Raw genomic sequence first — 23,540 nt, 5'->3', positions numbered from 1 at the left:
TAATTATTCCAAAAGAAACATACACAGAACCTTATTTGGTTCATATCCAACTGGCAATTACACGAGAATGGAGTGAAAAATTAACACTTATATATAAATTAACACTTATAATATAAATTAGTTAATTTACAAGATTAGCTATCTAAAAACAAACTTCAATACTTTTCCTTTCCTATGTATAGAAATATAAGACAAAATAACTCACAAAAATTGGGATAAAAATAAAGAATACTGTATTAATCAGAGAATAACTATTTAGAAAAACAGTACCTCGGTTGCTGAAGACAGAAAGTTTTCTCTCTCACATCACAATACAAATGACTTTTAACAGGCAGTCTTCCTCGTAACAGTGTATGGTGACCAAAACTCCATCCCTCCAGTAGCTTTGCCATCGTTTTAGCCTTAGTCTTCCATGGGGTCTTCTGCATCCACTCAGAGACAACAGGAGAACTGGAGACTATATTTTACTTGGATCCACTTTCTGCTGACCAGGAGCCAGACTCATAGTCCCACTTTACACTGAGGGAACCTGGGAAAGGTCGTCTTCCTCTGTGAACAGGAGGAGGAAAAATGTGGGCATTGGGGTTCTTTGCCACAACTCTTTAGTGAGAAGCTACAAAGTGTGTGGGCTAGTTAGAAGAAAAATATGAAACAGGACTTAACAAACACTGAAGAAAGCTTAGATAATGAGAAGCGTCTTGGATGAGAAGACCTAATATCGGAAAAATGTGTTTTTTCTTCCTTACTAATATAAAGTTTTAATTAAGTTCTGGCACAAATGCCAGTGAAAAAATCATGTTTTCAAATTTTTAAAAATCCTAAAGTGCATCTGCAAAAATGCATCAGAAAGATAAGCAGGCATATATGTAAAAAGCAAGAACAAGAAGGGCATAGTTCACCTTTCAGACAAAAAACACAGTTTAAGGATAAACATAATTAAACATGGTATAGTTTTCTAGGTATTTATAAGGCATGAGCAGAAGGATTAATGGAACCACATGGATAGCATGGAAACTGATATTAACCACTATATGATAACTATGGCATGACAGAAAAGCATTATTTTTTAAAAATAATTATCTTATGACAATTGTTTGAAAAAGTTTATATGTTTTTCTCACCACATACACAAATACAAAGCCAGATACCATTAGCACATGTGAGCAACATACAAACTGAAGTCCAGATGAAACCCATCACCTGCTTTGGTAGGTCCATGGCCATGCCATTTTAATTTAATTTAATTTTTAAAAATTTTACTAAGGTATTATTGATATACACTCTTATGAAGATTTCACATGATAAAAGAATGTGGTTACTACATTTACTCATATTATCAAGTCCCCCACATACCCCATTATAGTCACTGCCCCTCAGTGTAGTAAGATACCACAGATGGACTATTTGCCTTCTCTATGCTACACTGTCTTCCCCATGACCCCTCACACCATGTGTACTAAACATAATACCCCTCAATCCCCTTCTCCTGCCCTTCCCACCCATCCTCCCCAACCCCTCCACTTTGGTGACCGCTAGTCCCTTCTTGGAGTCTCTGAGTCTGCCTCTGTTTTGTTCCTTCAGTTTTGTTTTGTTGTTATGCTCCACAAATGAGGGAAATCATTTGGCACTTGTCTTTCTCCGCCTGGCTTATTTCACTGAGCATAATATCCTCCAGCTCCATCCCTGCTGTTGCAAGTGGTAGGATTTGTTTCTTTCTTATGACTGAATGGTATTCTATTGTGGATATGTACCACATCTTCTTTATCCATTCATCTACTGATGGACACTTAGGTTGCTTCCATATCTTGGCTACTGTAAATAGTGCTGCGATAAACATAGGGGTGCATATGTCCTTTTGAATTTGAGAACTTGTATTCTTTGCATAAATTCCAAGAAGTGGGATTTCTGGGTCAAATGGTATTTCTATTTTTAGTTTTTTGAGGAACCTCCATACTGCTTTCCACAATGGTTGAACTAGGTTACATTCCCACCAGCAGTGTAGGAGGGTTCCCCTTTCTCTGCATCCTTGCCAGCATTTGTTGTTCTTACTCTTTTTGATGCTGGCCATCCTTACTGGTGTGAGGTGATATCTCATTGTGGTTTTAATTTGCATTTCCCTGATGATTAGCGATGTGGAGCATCTTTTCATGTGTCTGTTAGTCATCTGAATTTCTTCTTTGGAGAACTGTTCACATCCTCCGCCCATTTTTTAATCGAGTTATTTGTTTTTTGGATCTTGAGGCCTGTGAATTCTTTATATATTTTTCTCAGAGAAAACGAGCATGTAGCCGAGGAGGTTATTTAAGAAGATAATGTATTTTAGGGTCTGTAGGGATACAGTGATTTGACACATTTTGGCCACTACAAATGACAATTCAGAGCCCATTCCCAAAACCTGCAATAGCCAATCTGGTCCCCTCTCTTCCTGTTGCATAAAATGTTTAAGAAACGTTTGAATTTTAGTTAAGGTACAGTTTCTGATTTCTGTGTTATGATCCTTGATTTTCCCCCATTACCTTAATCTTACATATTGTTGCTGGAAAAATTTGTGGATGATATCCCTGTGAGCGCCCTTCCTAGGTGGCCGCTCTTCTCCCCAGGGTGTGCCGACCCACCTCTCTGGCAGGGGGACTCGCCTCCGCTAGGGTGACCCACACAGGGTCTCTGGGAAAGCTCTTGGGCCTCTGCAGCACACTCCCAGACCCTGGCATGCTGCTGGGCTGCAGAACTTAGCAGGACACAGGGAGCTTCCCTGTGGCTTCACACTCATCAAGGAGTTGGGATACCTGCTCAGGTTTTTAGGAGGCACGGCCTAGATGTTCGGGATAGTTATATTTGTCCATTAACTTTTTTAGTAACATCACACCAAGAATTGGACCTGTGATACATTATCAAGTCAGGGGACAATGAGTGACAGCAGGGAGTGAAGTGGTGGCACAGAGATTGTAGGCCTCTGATGCATGTCCCTTTCATGGTGCCACTGGTCTCCAACTGGAAGGCAATTTCACTCTTCTACATTAGGACACACAGTCCAGGGACAACCCACCAACTCAGTGGTCTCAGGTGGAGGTCTCCTGTTCTCCTGTCTAGGAGAATCTTTTCCTCACACCTTTAGTCCACAGCCTCTCCTTGGTGGGTGACAATAGCCTCGTGATCCAATCCACTCTTCTTAGCTCTCCTTGGCCTGGAGGCACAGTGGGCCCTCATGCACATTAATTGACAGTTAAGACGCTTACAGGTAGTGATGTAGTTGTTTCTGTAGGTCAGGTGGCCTTGATCTCAGCACTCTGGGGACACCATTGGGTCATTATGGGAGCTGGGACATGTGGGTGGGATACTGCAGACAACATGACAGAGGTGATCTGAGAAAGCACAGCAGCAGGACAGACCCCAGCAAGTGGTTCTCCTTGTCCCAGTGGTGTTACTACCTGAATTAGTAAGCCAGGTGCAGCTAAAGGGTGTTCCCTGGGCTAATTGTGTGGACAATCATGCACTCAGGCCAGCTATGCCAACTGTTCTATATTAATCTCAGCCCATTGAGAGTACTGCTATCAGTTATGCATGGCGGCAGCACCTGAGCCCAAGTGCGCTTCCCAGATGTCTCCCCTTTCCATACCAGTGTTACAACTAGACGAAGCCTTGTGGTTCTTATTATGATGGCAAGATGCCCTTTAGCAACAACCATCAAGAAACTGAAAACAAGAGCTTTATTATTTATGAGATGCGGAAACTACACTGCAAACCTGGGTCCACGCAGCAAGGTCACAGGTAGAAAGAGAGAGCACACAGGCCTGGGTTACTGATTCTATTAGGGTTGAGAGTGGGGACATAGGGTTTTGTGGACTTGCTCTTTATTGGTGAATTCAAAACATAAGAGCAGGAGTTTGACAGCTCAAGAAAAGAAAAAAAAAGCCTTCCAAATGGTCACTCATTGAAACCAACCAAGATTTCTAAAACAAAAGAGTCTTAGATCTAGAAGGTAGCCTGGTTCTTTATCTACACTTGTATTTCCATTTTCACTTCTCTCAAGATATTTTTTTCTTTTTTGATTTCTTTGTTGATCTACTGGTTGTTCAGTAACATGTTGTTTAATCTCTACATACTTGTTAATTTTCCAGTTTTCTTCTTGTGACTGATTTCTAGTTTCAACCACTGCGGTAGGAAAGTTGTTTTATATGTAAACCTACTTTAATTTGTTAAGACCTGTTTTGTGGCCAAACATATGATCTATTCTGAGAATGTTCTGTGTGCATTGACAGTAATGGGTATTTTGTTGTCTTTGGATGGAATGTTTATATATATCTGTTAAGTCCATGTGGTATAATGTGCTGTTTAAGGCAAATGTTTCCTTATTGACATTCTGTCTGGATGGTCCACCCACTGATGTAAGTGGGGGTATTAAAGTCCCCTACTATTGCTGCACAGCTGTGCATTTCTCCTTTTATGTCTATTATTATTTGCTTTGTATATTTAGGTACTTCTATATTGGGTGCATAAATATTTACAAATGTTATATCCTCTTGTTGGATTGACTCCTTTATCATTATGCAATGGCTTTTCTGGAAAACTCTCTTCTTCAATTGTGGATGATGATTGTTCCAGGTAGAGTATTCTTGATTAGGAGTTTTCTTTTTTTTTCAGCACTGTGAATATATTGTGCCACTTGCCTTTGGCCTACAAAGTTACTGGTGAAAAATGTGCTGATAGTCTTAGGGGGCTTCTTTTGTATGTAATAGTTTGTTTTTCTCTGGCTCCTTTTAAGATTCACTCCTTATCTTTACCTTTTGACACTTTAATTATGATGTACCTTAGTGTGAGTCTCTTTGGGTTCAGCTGTTTGAGAACTCTCTCAGCTTCCTGGACCTGCATGCCTGCGAGGGGAGTTTTTAGCCATTATATCTTCAAATAAGCTTTTTACACCTTTCTCTTTCTCTTCTTCTGGGACTCCCATAATGCAACTATTAACCCCCTACATGTTGTCACATAAGTTCCTTAAGCTATCTTCACTGTTTTTCATTCTTTTTTCTTTTTGCTATTCTGGATTAAGTTCCTCTATCCTGTCCTTTAGTTCACTCATCCTTTCTTCTGCATCATCTGCTCTGCTGTTGAACCCCTCTAGCGTATTTTTCGGTTCAGGTTTTGTATGTACTTTTCACCCTGTGACTTCTGTTTGGTGCTTTTCCTACTGTGCTCATCCATTCTTCTCCCAAGTCTCATGAACGTCTTTATGACCATTACTTTGAATTTTTTATCAGAAAAATTACTTATTTTCATTTCATTAAAGTGTTTGTCTTACGGTTTATATTGTTCTTTCTTTGAAACATATTCTTTCTTTGAGTGGCTTGACTCTCCGTGTTACTTTCTATGCTGCATTAGATGAAAGCCACTTTAAGTGTAAACATAAGGTTAGGATAACAGTTAAAGTTTTGTAAAGATATACTATGCAAATAATTAAAAAAAAAGAAGCTGGAAATCGGGAATGGCTATACAATATCAGACAAAGCAGACCTCTGAGCAAGGACTGTGAACAGTGATAAAGAGAGATATTACAGAATGATAAATACTTAATTCACAAAGAATATATAACAATCCTAAAAATGTATTCTCCTAAAAACAGCTCTTCCAATATGTGATTAACATAGATGCAAAATTTCTAGAGAAAATAGTAACAATTCAAATTTAGCAGTATATAAAACAGATAACATATCTTGAACAAGTGAAGTTTATCCCAGGAATGCAAGCCTAGTTTAAAATTCAAAAATCAGTTAATGCAACTTATCATATCAGGAGACTGATGAAGAAAGAATTATGTGATTACTTCATCAGATGCAGGGCAGATATCTGACAAAATTAATTAATGGTAAATGATGATGCTAAAACTCTCAGTTAACTAGGATAAAAAGGGAACCTGATAATGGGCATCGACAAATACTGAATGTTTCTCCTTAAGATCGGGAACAGATAGCAATGTCCACTCTCAATACTCTTATTTAATACTGTACTGAAAGTTCTAGTCAAAGCAAGAAAAATAAATAGAAGGCATACTGGCAACTGGAAAGGAAGAACTAAAACTGTTTCTATTTACAGATTACATGAATGTCTCTGGAGGCAATCTGGAGAACTCACAAAATATAAAAATGCTCCTACAATTAATAAATGATTTAGCAAGGTGGTGGCATCAATATGCTAACATCAACAGCATTTACAGATATTTGTGTATTACTTACCTACTGCTGTGTGACAAATTATCCAAAATATTGTGTCTTAAAATAACAAACTTTCATTATCTCTCAGTTTTTATAGGCTAAAAGGTGCATAGTTTATTGGCTCTGGCTCAGGGCTTCTTGTGAGGTCACAGTCAAGATGTTGGCTTCACGGGGACTGGAGGGTCCGCTTCTAGACTCAGTCACACGGTTTTGGCAGGAGGCCCCAGTTCCTCTTTGGCCACTGGTCAGAGGCTCTAGTTCCTCACTGTTCCTCATGGCATAGCACCTGGTTTATCCTAGAGTGAGCGACATGAGGGAGAAGGAGAGTCACAGAGAGAACTCCGTATTACATTTTATGGTCTGCTCTCTGCAGTTACATGTTCTCATTTTCACTTTGTTCTGCTCATTAGAAATGAATCCCTAAGTGCAGCTCACATTCAAAGGGAGAGAAATTAATCTCCAGTTCTTGAAGTGATGAATGTCAGAGAATTTGTGGGGATATTTTAAAGCCACCATAACTGACAATGAACAACTGGAAATTGATATTTTTAAAAAGCATCATTTAAAATAGCAACAGAAATGCTTAAATACTAAGTAGCAAATATAACAAAACCTGTGCAGGAGCTGTATGTTAAATAGTATAAAACACTGATGAGATAAACCAAAGAAGACTGACCTAAATAAATGGAGAGATGTGCCATGGTTATAGCTTGGAAGAATCAGTGTTTTTCTGAAGTCAGTTCTCAAACTCACCTATTGACTCAACTCCACCACAGTCAAAATCATAACAGGAATTTTTTGTTGCTATTGACAGGCTGGTTCTGAAATTTATTTGGCATGGCAAAGGAAACAAATAGCCAAAATAATTTTGAAAAAGAACACAGTTTGAAAAATCAAACCAATCTGGGGAATTACTATAAACTACAATAACCAAGACAGGGTGCTATTGACAAAAGGGGATACACACACATCAATGGGACAGAGTTGATTGGCTTGGCAAAAGCACAAAGACAATTTAATGGAAAAATCATATTCTTTACAATAAATTAAACTGGAACAATCAATAGACAAAAAGAAATGAACTTCAACCTTATTTAAAAATTAACTCAAAATAGATCATAGAATCAAACTAAAACAGTTGGTTGGATAAACAAACTTTTTTATCATTACAATAGAATACTATTCACCAAAGAAACAAAAGACAAAAGGAAAAAACCATTGCTACACACAACAAATATACAAAGCTCAAATAGTTTCTGGAAAGGACAAGAAGTCAGACTTAAAAGGCTGCAGAGCAGGATTCCATTTATATGACATTTGGGTGAACATAGATTATAGGAACAGAAAATAGATTGGTGGGTTGCCAGGAGTTGAGCTTGAGGTCAATTACAAAGGTGCAGTATGAAGGAAGTTTTTGGGATAATGCAACTATTTCTGTATCTTGACTTTGATAGTGATCACATGACTATGCTTTTGTGAAAACTCACAGAAATGTACACTAGAAATAGTGATTTTATTGTGTATAAATTTAAAAAAGTGAATAATAAATAAAACAAAGGAAACACATTCTTAAAAATACAAAGAGGTACACACAAAAGAAATTCCCTTTGCTTCTCTGGATGCAATCATCTCTTTATAAGATGCCTCCAGCTGCCTGGCTCCATGCTCACTGATTAGATAGTTTCCCAAACTCTGGAACTGGCCTGTACCTAATCTTTTGCTTTGAAAGATAATAAATAAATTTGCTTAAGAATTTGAAATCATGAAAAGAAAAATCTGTTTGTTGAAAGGTAATACTTTGGGGGAATGTGCTAGGGAGAATAGTTTCACCAAGCATGCATGGGGACAGGGAGATGGGCCAAAAGGCAGGGGAGTTACTGTGAAGGAAGGCAGGTAACTAGGCTTGACAGGGCATGTGGAAGGCCTGTGAACACTACGATGCTGGTTGGACGATACCTCAGATATGATCTGGTAGTCACTGAGTTGGGTAATTAGAGATGGATGGACTTTCTGTTATGACTGATGGGGGCATTTCTCCTTCCAAAGCAAATTTCTAAACTGGAGGAAGGGATTGGCAGGACTAAGCAGTCATACCCATCTTCCAGACTATTGTTGAGAATCCAGGGCCCCAAGTACCTAGGAAACCCAATTCCAGGTGGTGGACAGGTCTATCATAGGAGGTTCCCCCAACCTACCCACCAGGGCTGGCTGAGGGTGGCCATGAATGCAGCAGGCACAGAGCTTGGAACGGCAGACCTGTGTCCCCACAACGACCGCAAGGCCTGTTTTTGAGTTTGGGCCAGGGGCAAGGGGCCAGGGAAGATGAGGGCATATGCTTCTGCCTCTGCTGCCGAGTCCCATGGAGTCCCAGATTCCTGAGGAATCCTCAGATTCTAAATTCTATCCTGGCCTTCAGGTAATTGTGGAGGCACACCTCTCCACACAGGAGACTGGAACATATCTTATTGAATAGTTAGCTTGATTTATCACTTCAAAACATTTAGAGACATGCTACGTGGCCTCCCTTTGCACTTCTGCCCTAGGCCTGGTTGTACGCGATCCAAGTCCTAAGGTACGTTACATGTTACTCCCTTAGTCGGTCCGCTGTAATGATCGTACTGAGCAGCAACCAGGTCTGATGGACCCTGTCCTCACCGTGAGGCTCTCTAGTGAAATTGGACCCTGCTTAATACAGAAACCAGTTTACTGGACCTTACTGGCCCTGCTCGCCTTTAGCAGAAAAGGGTGGAAGGCATTTTAAAAATACTTTTTTATTTTCCTGGTTATAAAAATAATTGTAGTCAATTTTGAATTTTAGGAACATATATATAGGGAAATAGGATAAAATGGCCCATAAATTCACAACCCAGATAATGTGAAGGTTTAGACATTTCTTCTGGGGACTATTTTTATGTACATATACATATATGTACACGAAGCACAAACACACTGGCCACCTCCTCTTCAATTAAATTTTACTGTATGTCAAATCTGTTATGGAGTTTTACATTCAAATGTCTTTATTTCAAAATAAAAATTTCCTTATGTCATTATTTGTATTTAAAAATGACCTTTGATGTAGCTGCTTAAAATATTTTAATGAATAATAATATATTCTGTATGGTAGGATATTTGATGCAAATTATTATTATAAATACACTGAAATGAAGACCTTGGTTCACGGACGTTGGCAACTCCTTAATATCAGGATTTAAATGTGAAGGCTTTTCTCATCTACCAACTTTAGACGGGAGGAAGCCCGAGCCTGCTCTGTGCCACAGCAAACATCACGCCACAGCTTCCCTGCTTAGTTTCACTTCACCTGAACCAAGACGGTAAAGCATCCATGCACTGATTTCATGTGGACTTACTTGAAAAGCTATCTGCTGGAAAAGAAGGTTGCCCAGGGCTGAGACGTCTGCCCAGGCAGGCATGAGTTTGGCAGTCCAGTCTGCGGTAATGGACAGTTCTAGGAGGGGTGCAAAAAAATTATCTCACCAAACTACAAGTAACATTCAAACACACACAAAAATTCTAAACTTAAGCCATGGGGCAATATATTTACCAGTAATATCATATGATAATGGGTAAAATATGTATTCTTTCAAACAAGGGAAAACTGAAAAATATGAGTGGCTATTTTCTTGAGGCAGAGGATCATAAGATATTAAAATACTCTAACAATATTCCTTGTAGTAAGTACAATATACATTATTGTGATGTACTGTTAATTGTTGGTAAATTAATTTTCTTTCTTAATAGATGTTAAAAAATACATATATATTCTTTTTTTTCTGTTGCATCTGCCAGTTGGAGGCAGAGTAGCCTCTTCATTTAAAGGAAACCACATATTAACTTTTAATGATACGAGGTTTACACTAACAACACAGGCCTACCTTATCTCCATGCTCTGGTTGAAGCAGCTGTGTACACAGAATCAATCAGTCACTGCCAATGGTAGTGCAATTAGGTCACTGCAGCTTCTAATTCTGTCCCTTTCCTGCTGTCAGACCTTTGCTGTCCTCAAAATATTTGCAGTAGACCTTGAAATCTACTTTATTTTACTTAATTACTGAAACCCAAGATGCCTGAAGTTGTCAGTAATCAAGAAAAGAAATTCCAGCTGCTGTCTGCAAGATCTTAATTCATGTTTGATGACTCACTCAAAGAATGTGTCACATTCCCAGCGATCCATGAGACATACATTAAAATGAACAGCACAGTTATTTTGGGATGTCTCTGAGTTACCTCTTTGAGCCTGTCTGACCTGTTTGCTGAGGGAAGCCATATGGGACACCAAATGCGTGAAGCAGTGGACTAATAGTCAAGGAGAAGGCCTGATTCATGGTCCACAAAGAGGAAGCTGCGAGATCTTGGTGAATAACTGCACCTCACCTCACTCTGGCCTCAGCACTTTCATCTAGAAATAAGCTGATTGTACTCGATGGCCTCTAAGAGTAGTCTTTTTAGATTGGCTAGCTTTTTGTAAAGAATGGTGCAGTCCCCAGCTTGTCACCATCGGTCACCTCAGTCGGCTGTCACAGGTGAGCACCCCAGCTATGAGGCAGGCCGGAGGAAGGGGGCAACAGGCTGGGAATGCGCCTGCCTCAAAAACAGCCTGCAGCACAGATCCCAGCATACGGGAATAGCTGTGTCCCTAAGTGCAGAAGAAAGAGTGCGCTCGCTGTCCGGAACCCTTCCTAAAGGAATCTTTGTGTTTCTTTTGAATTAAAGATGGAAGAAAGAAGGCATGAAGGTGAACCCAGAAGAAATTTACTCACGAATACATTTCTACTTGGAGTTTAAAAAAGAAGAAAGAAAAGGGATTTATTTGTCCTACTAGATATTGACATAGTCAGAACACTGCACTACTGGCACAGGAACAAAGTGGACTTGAATTGAAAACAGGTCTGGGAAACGGAAGCTGTGTGAATAGGAACTTAATATACCATGAATCAAACAGATAAAAAACTGGACTGTTTCATAGATTCCACTGGGAAAACTGGCTCCCTGTATGGAGAAAAACAAAACTGAGTAATTCCTCAACAACATTCAAGAAGGTGGATCCCACATGAACTGAGACCTAAGTGGTAAAGTTAAAATTACAAAATCAATAGAAAAAAATATGGAAGAATATCTTTCCAACTGAGGACAGGAAAATCTTGAACAAAATTTTAAGAGGATAAATCCAAAGGGAAAAATAGTGGTGATGTTTTGACAGACAGATTAAGGATTTCTGTTCAATGAAGGGTAATTACTGGTAATTGAAAGACGATGGCATGAGAAAAGGTAATTAGGATACCTAAGTGTCACATGCAACTTCTGGTCTCTGATCCAACATATAAAGATGTTGGAAATCATAACTCCTCTCCTCAGAAGAAGAAAAATTGCACAAGAAACTAAAAATCAACAACTTTTCTTAGATGGCTTAGAGAACTGAGGTCGCAGGGCAAACGAGTATCCCCCAGACTGGACAGACAGCCAGGTAGACACAGAGACTCACAGCTCATGGGGGGCAGAAGCTGCTCCCAGAGCCAGCAACTGGTAGCCCAGAGCTTGAGCATGGGGCAGCGTGACAGGTAAGAGCTCCTGGGGACCCAGCCTTCCTTTACCTCCAGAAGCCCCACCAGGTTCTCACAGTGAAGACCGGAGAAAAATCCCTGTCATGCTTCTGGTAGGGGCAAGGGAAAAATTACCATTGTAAAACACATCCAGAACATTCTGTTGTTTTTAACAAAGACACACCTCAAGGAAAACTTTTTAGAGAGCCACAACTTGGATTCTACCAGAGCCTAAGCAATGTGCAGGGAAGGAAAAACCCAACTCCATCTCCTTCTCGCTTTCCCGTCTCACTTAAGGTTTCACAGGTAGGAAGGGGAAGGGAAGCTGAGAAGCGTTGGTGAAGGTCACAGCCCAGGAGCACAGGTTCAGTGAAAGACCGAGACCAAACAATAGTATTACAGAGTGCTTCTCCTCCCCTCCACCATGCTGCCACATCAGTAGGACTCCTGTGTAATGACAGCGGATTAAAACTGAAACCACCACACAGGGCTCTGACTCTACTTCAGGAGGAGCATCTAGGAAAAACCAAAGACAACAGGGGAGATAAAAGCAAAAGCACTAGAGGAAATTTTACCTCTGATCTCTACAGCTACAGCAAACATTAAATACAGACTAACTCCTTTCCCAGGAAAAGAAAACCTCACACTACAGACCTATATACCCAGCTTTTTCATGTCCAGCTTTCAACAAAACATTACACACCATGCCAAAAGGCAAGAAACACAGTCTAATGTTACCAGAGATGGGTTCTTGGTTTCATCACAAGAAAGAATTCAAGGACAGACACGAAAGTGGTTGAGTTTTAGGAGTTTATTGGAGAACAGGAGTTTAAAGAAAAGAGAATTATACATTGAGAGTTGAGCGGAGGCAGACAAGTGAGTGAGTTTTCCTGAGGACAAAATAAGGAGCTTTTTTATGTAAAGGAAGATAATATTTACTAAGTGGGAATAGATTTCCAAGGGAACAGGTGGAGTCTTCTTGGAGTTTGGGCTTACTCCACACTCACTCTGGGCAGAGGAGTTTTTGACTGTTTGGTTCTCCCTGGAAGTGTCATAGCACAGAGGCGTGACCTTCACTATGTTAATGGTGGAGGGGTGTGATTTTTCTAAGTTAAAGAGTGTGTGATGTACTTGGGGGTCAGTATCTCCATGTTGGAACCAGCTGGTGTCAGCTGGTCTGTTCCCTCCATTCTCACTCTCCCCCACCCTGACAGAATAGCTTACATGGAATGTGTAGAATGTAAACCACCAGCCAGGGTCCCTGCCCCTCTCCCTGCTTATATTCTGGCTGTCTACCTACCCTATCTCAAAGAGACAAAGCAAACATCAGAACCAGATTCAGATATGGCAGGGATTTTAGAATTATCAGACTGAGAATTTAAAATGACTGATTAATATGCTAAGAGCTCTAGTGGAAAAAAAAAGGTCTGCACTTAAGAATAGGTGAGTAACATAAGGAGAGAGATGGAAACTTTCAGAAAGAATCAGAAGGAAATTTTAGAGTCGAAAACACTGTAGCAGAAATGAAGAATGCCGTTGCCGGGCTCCTCAGGAGACTGGACATGTCTGGGGAAAATCAGTGCAACAGAAACTTCCAAAGCTCAAAAGCAGAGGAAAAATATACCCAGAATATGCCAGAACTGTGGGACAAAAGGTGTAAATGTGACATACGACAGCTATCCAGAATACAAAAGAAAATCCTGCCAATCAGTAAAAACAACAGTACTAAAACATTAATCTCTATTTTCAAGAAACCAGTACATTCCAGGAACTAGAAATGGATGAGAAGGAAAACAAAGTCGACCAAGCAGATGGAAAGAGTCTCAAACTCATCAGTGATCATTAAAATAGAAACTTAAAAAAAGATTAGGTATCATTTAATGCTTCCTAAATTGGCAAATATTAGAAAGCTTTGAAATGCCATGTGTTGGCAGAGATGGGGGATTTAGGAATTTCATGTATAAGTGAACGGAGGGGTAAGCTGGGCAACCAACCATTGGGGAGTCATCTGTTAAGTCAGATGAAGAATATGTATATTCCCTATTTTACTCTTCTATGTATACATTTCAAAAAAGTTACTGCAAAAGGGTACAAGACAAATGCAGGTGGATGTTCACTGCAGCATCACTGTGATGAGAAGTAAGGAGTCACCCTGGGTGACATCACCAAAAAGCGGATAGGAAAGCTGTCCCTGTGCCATAGAGAATGGAGTGTGAAACACGATGACATATAACAATACTGCTTACCTAGATAAAGAATCAGGAACTACTCCCCTGCTACCAAATGCACATTTTTAAGAACATATCGAACAAAATGTACATATTAAACACATTAGAAAGGTTGATTGTGGGTAAAGTGGGAGCTGGAAGTGGAGAATGGATATGAAAGAAAAATTTTAAACACAACAAAAGGGGACTTTGAAGGGTCAATCATGACAATGTGGACTAAGGCTAGGAAAAAGCTAACAAAAAGTTCATAAATGAGGCCAATAAATGTAGGGAAAGCCTGTACAAATTACTGGGGCCCTATGCTAGGGGTGTATCAATTCACTTCCCTTCCCATTTCTTTTATTGGCCAAACTTACAGTGGCCATATTGGGAAAAGGAAAAGATTATAAGTCTCTTAAAAGTCAGCTATGGAAGTAACTCAGTGCAGTGTTGTCTGAACTCCAAACACGTATTTCCAAGAACCTACTGCATGTTGCCATATCGATGTCCTGAAGGAACTTCAAGTTTAATGCTCCCAAAATCAAACACCCTCAGCTGTCCTGAGAGCAGCTCTCTCTGGGCACTGGCCCGCCACCCTCGCTCCTTCCTAACTCTTCCTTTCCCACCTAAGATCTACCTTCTGGAGGCCCCTGAAATCCACTGCTTTCCTCCGTGCCCACTGCTGCTCGCTGAATTAGCCCTGAGACTCTTCTCTGGATAACTTGAAGGGCATCTGCATGGGCAGCCTCAGCACACTTTATAAAACAGATCTGCTTCTGTCTTCCCTCGTTAAAAAACCCTCAGTGGGGTTCCATTGCCTGTGGATTACTCAGTGTATCTGTAACGTGTGAGAAAGACTTTTCTATAGAATTCATTCTACCTCCATCGCACCCATCATAGAGCCTACACATTCCGGCCAACGGGCTGAGGGGCTGGGGGGATTCTCTGAAAGCCGGATGCTGTTTCTTGTCCCCGTGCCTTCGGTCCACATGGTGTCAGTCAGAGTGGGCTGGGGTGCTAGCTTCTGCTGTGGTCAGGAATTCTGGTGGCTTGTGAAAACAGAGGTTTATTTCCCACTCATGCCACATGTCCCTTATGGGCCAGATGCTGCTATCCTCATTGCCTTCCCTCGGGACTGCAGGCTGATGGGTGCCCCTCTGGGTCCTTTCTAGTCAGAGAAAACAGGAAGCATGGCAGACCAGAGGCCAGCTACCGAAGCTTCCCCATGAGCGCCGTGGGCCATTTCTGCTCACACACCGTGTGGCCACGTGTGTGATGGGGTGGCAAATATTTGAGATGGATCCTCACAGCCTGTCACACCTCGGCGATCTCTTTCTCGCCGGACTCCTGCCCGGCAGTCCCTAGGCATTCTTTACATTTCTTAACCTTTACTTCCTCTGCTGTTGTACTGCCAACTTTGCAGGTAGAGTTGTTTCATTGCTCTGTGTTCCTGGAGCATGGGGACAAGCTGCACAAACACTTGTGCAGTAAATTGTATAATAATAAACAATTAGTTGTATAGTAAGTGTATAGTTATTGTGTATTTCCATGTTTTCTTCCCCATTAAATGTTGATCTCTGCAGGAGTAAGGGTGCAGTCTTCACCATATTGCCTTCTATGCATGTGCACATTTTTATGTGCTGTGAGCCTGGTACTTGGTGCCCAGTGGCTTGGTATTTGATTGTAGAATTCATATTTATTGAGTACATAAATTGACCCAAGGGCTTTAGCTGCTGTGCTCTGAAATTCATTGTTGAGTTTACATGGAAGCATACCTCCTGTGTACCACTCCCAGCCCGTGACCTAGTGCAGCAAGGATTCTAAGGCAGGCTGGCTCCTGAGGGATGCAGGACCCCTCTACTAGCCAGTGTTGGCTCTAGGACTCCCCCGCAGCCTTATAAAGCCCTCTTTCCCTTGCTCTTTCACTGAGAGTAAGACTTGCATCATAGTCTGCCCACAGTCCCAGCTGCCCTGGCCCCTTCCCTAATTTCTCTCACAGGTGTTTCTCCATAATTCCATTTATTGCATATTTAATCCCTTTCTTGCACCTGCTTCTTAGAGGATCTGGACAAACACAACGAGGTTCCATTATTATAATCGATATCGATATGGCAGAATATTAAAACATCATTGGAGTTTAAAAGACAGTTGTAACTGGTAAGAAAGTCAAGAGATTACTTCATGGCAGAGGTAGATTTGAATCAGGCTTTGTAACTCCGGTTTGTGTGTTGGTGGGAGGTATGTTGGGAGGAGGACAAGAAATGGAACCGGGAATCGTCTAGACTGATGTCTTCATCCATGCATAATGTGGCAATTTTACTTTTTAAATCTTGCCTCAGATTTGTTTTTACTACTGGAGAAAGACTCTTCTTGTACACAGCTTCTTTTCTTTATTTTCCCCTGAATTATTTCTTCTGTTCCTTTTGTCCAGCTTTCTCCTTTGGGAAGACTGTTCATCATTTGCATATGTATGAATGTTATTTTCCTTCTGGTATCTTTCTCTGTTATCATTTCATTCTTTCACTCTATATTCTGGGATCACTTCTCACATTTCTTCTCTATATCAACAATCTGACCAATTGCTATATCAAATTTGCTATTCTCTCTCTCCAACAAACATTCAAATTTGGCTCTTGTGATTCTGGTATCCATGCAATCTCTTCTTGTCTCAGCTCAAATTTGTCTTTTTTAAGAGTATAGAACAAATATAATTTAAAACATTCTTCTGTTTCCTGCAGCAAACCTATTTGAGGGAGTTTTCCCTCCAAGTTCTGAAGATGTTCTCCTCTCTCTGTGCATTATTCTGCCCCTGCCTTCCCACTAATTGGGGTCTACAGCTCGGGTGTGGGGCTGAATGCTGATGGGAGTCTGCGAGCATCCCTGGGATGGAGCCCTTCTTGTTTACAGACATTAGTGCATCAAGCTAAAGAAGCCATTTGGGAGCAAACGTGAGAAGCAGATGAGGAAATTGTTCACTTATACCATGGATGAAGACGGAGGAGTATCTGATTGTGAGCCCATGGGACAGAAACCAGAGAAACCAGATGAAAGAGTAGCAAGGAGTGGGAGGTGGGGCCTGGAGAGTTCCTGAGCCAAGGTTTGTCAATAGTGACTTTCCATACAGGGCAGGCAGCCCTGGCATGGGCAGCAAGGACACTATTAGTAATACCAGGCTGGTCTAGACATGCTTGTTGATTATTTATGTTTATTTGTACTAGAATGGAGAGAAACTCTTCCAGATCCCTTTTTAAAACAGGCATCATACAGGGAGTCTCTTTAGCTCCCTTACAGACCACTCAGGTGTGGCTGAGGCCCTGACGTATATTAATCAGATGTCAAAGGCTCCTTTAAGGTATGCAGACAGGCCCACTCAGGCCTAAGCAGAGAAAAGATGGAGCTCACTGCAGTTGGGCTGTGGTTCAGAAAGACAAGGCAGGGAACACATTATCCAGGCTATAGCCAGGTTGAATAACGAGAGCCTAACTTTTGCACACTCCTACCTCCCGCCTCCAGGTGCACAAAGGCAAAGGTGAGCTTTACAGGATTTTCCGAGATCCTTTCCCCACTCACCTCCCACCCCCACCTTCTACCTCCTGTTAGTTCAGCTCCAGTGATCTACACCCTGGCTTCTCTTTAGACCCACTGCTTAGTTCTCAGATTGCCTCAGCTCTTTCTGTTTTAAGGGAGCTCCACAAATTTTGTTTTTTTAAAAGTTTGCTGCATGTATATTTACGGCAGGGTTTTATAACACTAAGCCCGAGGGGCTGATGCTGGGACACAGGCAGAAACTGAGGCCGGGACCAGCGGTGAGTCAGGCCCCATGTCCGGGTTACATGGCTTAGACTCAGGAGCAAAGTACGCGTTGTCCATTATTTATATTCCAAAATCTGACCCAATTGGTGATTTATTTAGTAAAATGACCTCCATTTTTTTGTACATGTTGACTATTATCCTTAATTTCTAATAACTGGTGCAGGGCTTCTCCTATTTGTTTCCATGGGTATATTGGTCGAAATTGGTTGCCATCTTTTACTTTTGTTTATCCTAGAGTTTTTTTTTAAATGATAACTGAGAGAAAAGTCTACTGTTCTCAATTTTTTAAAAATGTATTTTCAAAGAACTCTCAGGCCTTCCTACAATGATATTACAGATTGTTGAGGCTAGGGCTGAATTCTGAACAACTGATGTGTGGTAGAGAGACTTCTGCTCATTACAAAGACTAATTCTAACCTTTGTTGTAACACTTGGTTTTTGTCAGGTCAAGAGTAAAAGGAATGGATAAACGGCCTAAATTACATCTTTCAGTTTTTCTGTTAGACTGGCTGTCAAAGCAACAAAAAATTAGAGAAAGTAGTTGAATGTTATGTAATATTTTCTTTTTATTAAACCTCAAAAGGAAAATCTCCATAATCTAGTCTAGTGGTCTTCAAAGGGCATTCCAGGGAAATTAGGGGGTGGGGCTGGGGGATGTCCTCTTAAATGTCTTTGGAAGTTCACATGTAAACATAGTTTTCAAAATAGTACTAAGATGTTGTCTGTCTTTTTCAGTCTCATTTTCTCCTGAGTACGATGGAGTTTTTCAGTTTGCAACAGATTAATGCAAAAACAGAAACAAGAATCCAGCTATCTTCTATTAAGCAAGACATTAAAGAGACAGAACTGAAACAATACTGCTCTTATCACTAAAGTTTTTAGTTAAAAATATAGCTTTTTAAATAAAAATGATTTTTATTTTAATATGTAATGCATTTCTTATTGTTATCTTTAATGAATTCATTATATGAAATCTTGTTTTTATTTTGAATACAGAAAATACCAACAGATACAACCTAAAGATACGGTTCTCTCTTTGGAGTCCCTGATAATTTTTCACAGTGTAAAGCAGTTCTGAGACCGAACGTTTCGAGGAGCACCGACGAAGGCTGTCAGGATGAGCATTAGAGACACAGCAGCAGTTATGCAACTCCCACCCCTGAGCTTTTAAAAGACCAAAGGCAAGTTCTTCCTCATATTTTTAAAGCTTCTATTCATCAGGCATCATTAATTAAAAACTAATTATTTGTAATAACTAAGAGTGGGATGTTTCTTCTTTCAGATAGTACTGAGGCACTCTATATTTTAAAAGTTATGTTTATTCTTACTACCACTAACAGTTATTATTTAAGTGAATAATTAATATTAAGCATTTTATGAACACATTAATCTTCATGGCAACCCTCTGAAGTGAGCTCCCCAGCGGTCCCTGTTTCCCTGTGAGAGAACCCAGGGTTAGAATGTTCAATGACTTGCCTGAGGTCCCTGGTCAGTAAATAGTGGAACAGGGGTGCCAACTAAGGTTTAGCCACCTTCAGAGCCAGGGCCCATTTCTATCATCACACCTTCTTTAAGGCCACCAATGCTGACTCTAAAGGCCAGTCTATGGTCGTCGTCTGCCTTTAGATCAATGCTTTGCACAAATACTGATTGAACTGAATGTTCATGTTGTACCACAGAAGCATGAGCTGGCTGTTAGCTTAAGTCATTCATTCACCCATTCGTTCACTCAATATATATTTATTCAGTGCCTACAATTTGCCAGGCACTGTTCTATTTTGTTAAAAACAAAGCAGACAATAATCTCTGCTTGCTGAGACCTTACATTCTAATCAGGTAGATAATACACAAAAGATAAGTGATTAATGAGAAATAATAAAATGTATCAATTATATAGGATGTTGGATGTTAAAATTCTATGGAAACAACAGCAGGCTAAAGGGGACTTACGTACGGGGGTAGGGGGTGGTGAAGTAACCCTGCATATTTAGCAGCAACAAGAAGCCCATGGGTCAGAGTGGAATGAGCAAGGTGGGGTATGGGAGGAGACAGAGTCAGAGATGTTAACAGGGAACCAGACCACCCACTGACTCACAGCCACAGTAGGTCCTTTGGGTAAGATAAGAGCAGGCTTTTGAGAAAAGGAATGACTTGAGTTACATTTCCTAGGGATCCCACTAGCTGCCGTGTTGAGAATATCATGGATGGGGTGGCAATCTAGGAGACAGTTTCAGAAGCTATTGCCAAAACCCAGGTGAGGCAAGATGTTGGTGTGGACCAGGATTCCAGTTCAGAGCCAAGGGCTTTATTTCAGAAATGGTGAAGAGTGGTTGAACACTGGATATGTATTAAAGGTAGAAGCCATTTAAGCCACTGGTGCTAAGTTTTACCAAAGACACTTCCAGGTACCATAAGGTAATTGCTGTGACTAGAGTCATTCTTGTATTACATCATCTACTCCAAAAAAAGGTCAAATGTCTTCTTTCCTTTTGCATTTTTTTTACTTTTAGAAGTGCTGTACTTAGAATCAGTTGAAAGTAGCAGTCTGAAAATTATAGGCATTGGTAAATTGCTATCAATTGAGTAACACTACATTATTCATAGATTAAATTACACTAAATATGCAGCAACTGAGTAGATAATAAATGACTAAATGAATACAAGCATGTGATTGCCAACTTCTTAGGAAATGCTTCAATTGGATACAGTATTTTTCCTAGGACTTTAAATTCAATTGTCAGCAATTTTACATCTACTCAAATCCAAGTACAATTGTTCTGTCTAAAGAAAGGTCGATTTCTCAATGTCAAAAATAAGTAAATACATAATTTAGTTGTTCATCTTTGCTCTGAATGTTCCTAAAAGAGAGCCCCATATATATTCAGATTAAATTGATGAACATTTTCACAGTGTTTAAGGAAATTTTTAGCTTACCAGGAGATAAACCACCGCAGTCTGAATCATTACACCATTTTTACTAGTTGTGACCTCCTCTGTGTTGATGTCCTCTTCTGAGAAAGGAAATGCTGATGCTGTGCCTATGCCTTCACTGAGGTCATGGGAGCTTGTCCCTGAACCGGTTGGTACAGAGCATGATGTATGGGAAATCCACCTTCAGTGCTGTATTCAAACCATCCTGAGAGTTTCAAGGACCGCATCTCATCAATGCACAATGTGACAGCAACAGCTCAGTTACTTCTTCTAATTATCATTAGTGCCATAAGCCAAGAAACTTCTGGCTAACCACTCAGCAGTACTTTGTCTAAAGCAAGGAAAACAACAGTTTGGTACTTAATTTACTGATACCTGAAAAATTTCCCTACCACTGAGACTATTTCATACATATACTGGAGTAAAAGTACTATTCCAGTCATAACTATACCGAATGTCAAGGCAAGTATTCCTTCCAAAGGAGGAAAAAATTCCTTATGGGAAGTGGTTAGAAAAAATTCAGGAAAACTTGCAGATGCCACATCATTTCCTAAGTCATTCCTTTCTACCTTGCTCTGCATTTGCCTTCTCTGAAAATGCTCTTCCCTAAAACCCTGTCAGCTCAGAGTAATATTTCCAGTGAAAATACATCTTTACAAAGCAAAAACAGATTCTTCTTCATTATTAGATTTAGTTGTAATTTTTTTAGTTTTTGTTGTGGTTGCATAAATATTGTTCACTCAAACTAATAAGAGAAAAGTCTTAAGGAGACCATATATTTACATTTGTTTGAAAATTTTAAATTCCCTGGAATTTCCTAAGTATATATTTATGACTGTGTATGTTTCTGCTAATAACATATACATTATGTTGGCATGTTTATATGTCATTATGTATGTAGCAATATTATGTAAGTTTTTCTTGAAAAATAAAAAAGCAAAATAGCCAAACAAAAACAAAAGTGATGATCATGAATGATTCACACACTCACATTGGGCCAAAGAAAACTGCGGCACAGTAAAACCATGATCAGGGAGGAAACACATGCACCTTGTGGAGAACAGCTAATGCAGAGCATGGGGGTGAGGCGGCTGGTGTCTTCTTTCAGTCATGGCCAGTGCCGGGAGCCAAGAGGTCCAAGTCTGTTTGAACAAAGCCACAGAGCAACTGCTGGTGGGAACCAACTTCAGGCTCCGGAGAAAGCCCTTCAAAAGCAAAGGATCTGCTCTCATGCGGGGCATGGGATTTTGAAGGCATATTTTGGCTGTGCAATGGTTTTGTATTGACATGAAGGAAAAGGGGAGTAAGAAGAGGGTATTTTTCCAGAGCACCAGCTAAAACATCAGTAGCCTGATGCTTTTACAAACCAATCAGACACAGCGTCCTGTTCCTTCACAAAACTGTTTCTCTTAGATGATTAGGCCGCCTTACGAAATGGATTTGAGGTTTAAAATGCAGTAAAATCTAAGTGGGCTTGGTCACAACAGCCAGACTTCTGTGTCTGTCTGGGCCCTGCCATTCGTTCATCCTCGTTTTCCTTGGATTTGCTGCGGCCAGGCTTTCCCACTGTGAAAAGGAAGCTCATAGAGTATTTTCTTTGCCTAGGTGCTTATCCTTCGAAAAATCAGTTCCATTTCCTAGAATAACCTTTCCCCTGGATGAGGGGAAGCCTGTAGTTTTTGAGACTCTCCTGGCTTCCTTTAAGTTTTGGCAGACATCCTGGTGTGCTCTGAGGCCCCAGTGCACTGAAGAAGTGGAGAAGAGAGAGATGAAAGTGTTTTGTTAAGGCCGTGGCAAACTAAGGCCAATGACCCACTGTACATGGTCCTGCAGCCCTCCAGTGGGTGTGACATGCAAATTTCAGTGTTCATGGCTGATTTGCCGTGGATATAATTTAAAATCTCCCAAGTGCATGGCATGTGTATGACAGATATAAAAACTATCTCTAAATGGAATGAAAACTAATTGAGATATTCAAAATGATCATAAAATATTATACCGGTGATTCTATTTTTTTCCTCTGTATAAGTCCTCAGCAAAAGTTGCAACAATCCAAAGGAGAATTTGTTTCCCCAAAACCACAGCTCCTTCTTTCGTGGAGCATAATGAAGGACAAATGTCCGGGGATTATTCTCTGGGAAACACTTTTAGACTGGATGACCTTAAACACAAATAAATACCAATTCCAAAATGTTTCTCTGAGTTAATGTTTCAAGAAATTAGATAACATCTCCAAGTGAAACAGTCAACGCAAGACATACAAGAAAGCCTCACAGTAACTGTGTGAAAAACTCACTTAGAATATCTCTTTCCCTAGTGACCCTCCAGAGAACTTAATCCATATGTCTATCAATTTTCCATTAAATCCTTCCTCTAATATCACAAAACCTTTGTATCTTTTTGTCCTGAGTTAAGAAGTAAAGTAGAATTTTATCAGGTGATGTAAGCTGGAGCATCTTAGTGTCTCTATCAACACCAAATCCATTGAAATTCTAAGTAAAATGTCTGAAAGCACATCTTCAATGATAATATAAAACCACAAAATACAAAAATTTCAATGTGAAGGAGGGAAACCAAGAAAGCACAGCATGAACAGTGTCCCTCTTTCCCTTGCATATATACAGATGCTCTCAGGTTCCTACAATCTCGTGGCATAGAGTTTATAATCTCGAAGTACTGAAAGATTTTCACTTCTTCCTATGTTTTATGTCAGTTTTTCAATGAACATGCATTCTATACAATCATATGTAGATTCTATTTCTAAGCATCATTACATAAAATGTGCACTGTAATAATTTTGTATATCTCAATTGGGTACCATG

At 40.2% G+C, this 23,540-nt stretch overlaps 1 protein-coding gene across 23 annotated transcripts in view; it reads right to left on the bottom strand.

Moving 5' to 3' along the window:
• The window catches only part of LOC118974070 (putative spermatogenesis-associated protein 31C2), a 149,219-nt gene that overhangs the window by 121,016 nt on the left and 4,663 nt on the right, over window positions 1–23,540 (bottom strand). For 3 of the 23 annotated variants that reach the window (XR_012132432.1, XR_012132428.1, XR_012132433.1), the window contains 4 exons: window positions 20,722–21,049; window positions 9,578–9,675; window positions 6,228–6,502; window positions 271–549 (listed from right to left, as the gene is read on the bottom strand). The exons of 5 other annotated variants lie outside the window; for them this stretch is intronic. The gene's annotated coding sequence lies outside the window, so the exon portion shown is untranslated. 15 more of the 23 variants (XR_012132434.1, XR_012132431.1, XR_012132435.1 and 12 more) reach the window with 10 other exon arrangements.

This window comes from Manis javanica, chromosome 6 (assembly GCF_040802235.1).
Source record: "Manis javanica isolate MJ-LG chromosome 6, MJ_LKY, whole genome shotgun sequence".
In the NCBI taxonomy this organism is placed as follows: Eukaryota; Metazoa; Chordata; class Mammalia; order Pholidota; family Manidae; genus Manis; species Manis javanica.
The sequence above is the reverse complement of the archived record's forward strand: the minus strand, read 5'-3'. Positions and strand labels throughout refer to the sequence as shown.